This window comes from Microtus ochrogaster (assembly GCF_000317375.1).
Source record: "Microtus ochrogaster isolate Prairie Vole_2 chromosome 14 unlocalized genomic scaffold, MicOch1.0 chr14_random_1, whole genome shotgun sequence".
NCBI lineage: Eukaryota > Metazoa > Chordata > Mammalia > Rodentia > Cricetidae > Microtus > Microtus ochrogaster.
The window spans coordinates 12,451,701-12,455,134 of record NW_004949096.1 but is presented as its reverse complement, the minus strand read 5'-3'; the positions used below and the strand labels follow the sequence as shown (position 1 = coordinate 12,455,134).

The following is a 3,434-nucleotide window of genomic DNA, read 5'->3' as shown; positions in this document are numbered from 1 at the left end:
TTCCTATCCTAGTCTCTCTTCTCAACTAATCCAGTTAAGTGTCATCAGGGTGGTGGCCAGTCTCTTAAATCACAGAAAGGCTTTGGCCGATATCCCCTTTCCCTTCTGGGATGGGACCATTCTCCTCAGATGGTGGCTTCTTCCACTAGTTTGACCTTGGAACGAACGTGGCGACCTAGATGCAGTTGTTGCCATGCACCTGGTGACTTCTGGCTTCTTTCTTTGCTGGCCCTTCACAGGCTCACCTTGTCCTCCTCCTAAGACCCATCATGAATGATGCCCATTTCGCGGATTATGGGGTCTTCCCTTCTCTGCCAGCGCTGCCACCACCCCCTCCCTCAAGTTGACAAGAGATCTGGGAGTCCATGCGAGCTCTGATGCCCTAGATCTTGCCCGCTTTTTCACCTCTACCAGGCCTCACACCCACAATACGCAGAACCTGGACAGAAGCCCATTTTCTGGCAGTTTTGCTGAGTTATTCTGGCAGTACCTCAAAGCTGAGCCTCTGGCTCACTCTTCCCAACTGTCTTGGCCCCATTGAACCATGGTGTGGAGATTACACCACCATAAGACTTTGTCTCTTGATAGCTGCAGGGTGGGCGGGCCCCTGACTGTTTTGGGACCATCTCTGTCTTCTGAGGACCTAGTTGGCCCCCTCCTCCCTCAGTTTTTTCCTACTCTACACTGTCCCCAAATGCAAAGCTCAAGACGTGCTTTCCCCTCCACTCTGTGGCTTAGTCAGTCAGAGGTTCTGTATGAAGCATCCTGCAGTGGAGAGAGGGCATTGATGCTCCCTCCCCAGCTGGACCTCTGGAGACCACATCAGGCTCTCCAGTCCTAAATGGAAACAGCAACTCCAACTCCTCTGGTGGTGCTGGGACAGATGGTAGGGGATTGGCTAGTGATGGCACATTCCCTGGGGAGAGATGGGCTCACTGCTTTAAGAGGGTGAGACTGAGTAGTGGAGGGGGAACCTTGAAAGACGGGGTAGGAACGGTACAGAGAGAAGAGATTCTCTGTTTTATGTGGGCTGAAGAAGGTGTCCCTGACCCAGCAGGAGTGGGTTACGGAGAAGGGGTGACTGGACTGACCTCAGAGGGAGGAGGGCAGCCTCAGAGGAAAAAGTGTCACCTACTCCTCCAAAGTGGAGGAGAAGGAGGAGGAAGAGGCAGTGCCTGGAGTTCTTTGTACCACCCAAGGCATCCCATTCCCTGCTCAGCATTCCTGTACCACTAGCACACATAGACCTAGAGAAGCCTGAAAGAGAGAACACATTTGTGGTTAAGGTAGAAGACCCTTCAAAATACATTCTGAAGACAGCTGATGCACTCCATGTGAAGGCCTGGGTATCTGAAATCCAGGAGTGCCTAAGCCCAGGACCCTGGCCTGCTATCAACCCCTATCTCATTACTCTTCCCCTGGTCCCTGGGACGTCCTACCTTGCAAAGTATAGACAGCCTGGAGGTGCCCTTACTGAATCATTCAGTGAGTCTGCCCAGCCAGGATCTGCTGCTGGGACCCAGCGAGATTTACGAATGCCTATCACAGAAGGATTATGGGTGCTTTTTCGACCAGCCATCAGCTTCTGTCTCCTCTAGTTCTGCCTCCATTGCTGCCTCTCACTTTGACTCAATGGAACTGCTTCCTCCGAAATTGCCCCCCTTGCATTCCAATTGAGGAGGGAGTCCCAGCAGGGACATTTCATCCCCTCTCAACCCCCTACCCTTGTGTGGATACTCCAGAAGAAGCCACAGGGTCATTCTTGTTCCAGGGGGAGTCAGAGGGGGATCAGTCACTCTCAGGATATCCTTGGTCCCAAGGCATGCTCTCTCAACTCAAGGCTGCCAAGTTAGTGCTAGAAGAAGGCACTGGCTCCCATGGTGTCTTCCTGGTATGTCACAGTGAGACAAGATGTGATAAATATGTCCTCATTTTCAACTTCCTGGGAAAGACCAAGCACATGCTTTTGCTACTGAATGAGAAGGGTCAGTGCTAGGCCCAACATGTGTGATTCCAGTACATTTTCGATATGCTTGAATACTTACTTCTAGGTACATCCCATCCCCATGGGGTCTGGAGGCTCCAGGGATGTCCTTGTCAGTTATGTACCCTCAAAGTGGCAGCAGGGCCTGGAGCAGGCTGGGAGAAATGCATTGGTGTGCAAGTGCGACTGATGCTACCCCAATTCCTCCTATTTTGAGCAAGTACTCAGACAATGTGCCATGCAGCTTCAAACTCAGTATGATTAGTATTCCATGATGAAGACAGTCCTTTACCCCTCAGTTTTTCTCCAGTAGGAATCTGCTTATGGTGATGCACCAGAGAACCAAGCTCCTACAAATTTACAATTTGGACTTAATGTCATCCTCAACATGCTTACTGGCCATGGGCAATACATTGGTCCTATCTCACAGTCCATGATTGGACTAAACAACTATTGCCAACAAGTGTCTAACCTAGCCTCCAAGGCCCCCAAACTTTGTATACCCCAGGGCAGTGTAGGCTATTCCTGCAATCTTCTTCAACAGGCTGCAAACCATTTCCTGAATTTTTGCCCTGTATCACCAATGCTATAAAAAGTGCATCCCATCTGGCCCTACCAAGGATATCCTTATTAAACAGTTAACTTGGGAGGGCTCAACAACATCACCCATGATGACATCACACCTGTTAGAAATGAGAATATTCATAAATTTGTCTTGGCTGCCTGTGATATTGACACACAGAACTGTTCCATTTCCACCCTTATGGCATCCATCAATACCTTGGTCAAACCAAACTTGACAAGGATAAAAATCTGCCCCCCCCCCAGTGATCATACATGCTGGGGATGTGGACAGTCTAGCCTCTTACATAGAGATTGTCGGAGTGCTCATCCAAAGACCTGATTGCCAAAGGTCTATCATTGGACACGAGAGTATAGAAGCTCCCAGTGGGTCCTGATAGAAATAACAGACTGGACAATGGCTTCACTTCATGAAGGTAAGTGGTGTGCCTTGGTTTTCAATGGTTAAGGTAAACTTGTTCTCATCCACTTGGCAGATCTCTTCCATTTCATAAGCATAGTATATGTTATTTAAAAAGACAGATTGACTCAATATTTTCATTCTCTCTGATGAGGTTACTTGAACAACAGTAGAAGGAACCTTAGTAGAGATTTTGGTGTCTTGTGAGATAGCTTGAGAGCATTGTGGAATGCCTTTAGATCCTTTTCCAGAGTCAAGGTGGCAACAGGGAGTTTCTGGTACTCATGCTGTATGGGCTCAGCCAGCTTTCTGGTACAGTCTTTGAAAATAAGCCATTAGCTGTCCCTCTGGACGATCAGCAATCACTCATGGTACTTGGTTTAACCTCTTACCCAGTAGTTGCAGTTATAGATAAAGACTGCAGAGACGTTGTCATAAGAAAAGCCAGAGAAACAACAAACCACTTAG

At 48.6% G+C, this 3,434-nt stretch overlaps 1 pseudogene; it reads left to right on the top strand.

Moving 5' to 3' along the window:
- Positions 1–269: 269 nt before the first annotated feature.
- LOC101987077 lies at positions 270–2,259 on the top strand (annotated as a pseudogene).
- The last annotated feature ends 1,175 nt before the right edge of the window (positions 2,260–3,434 follow it).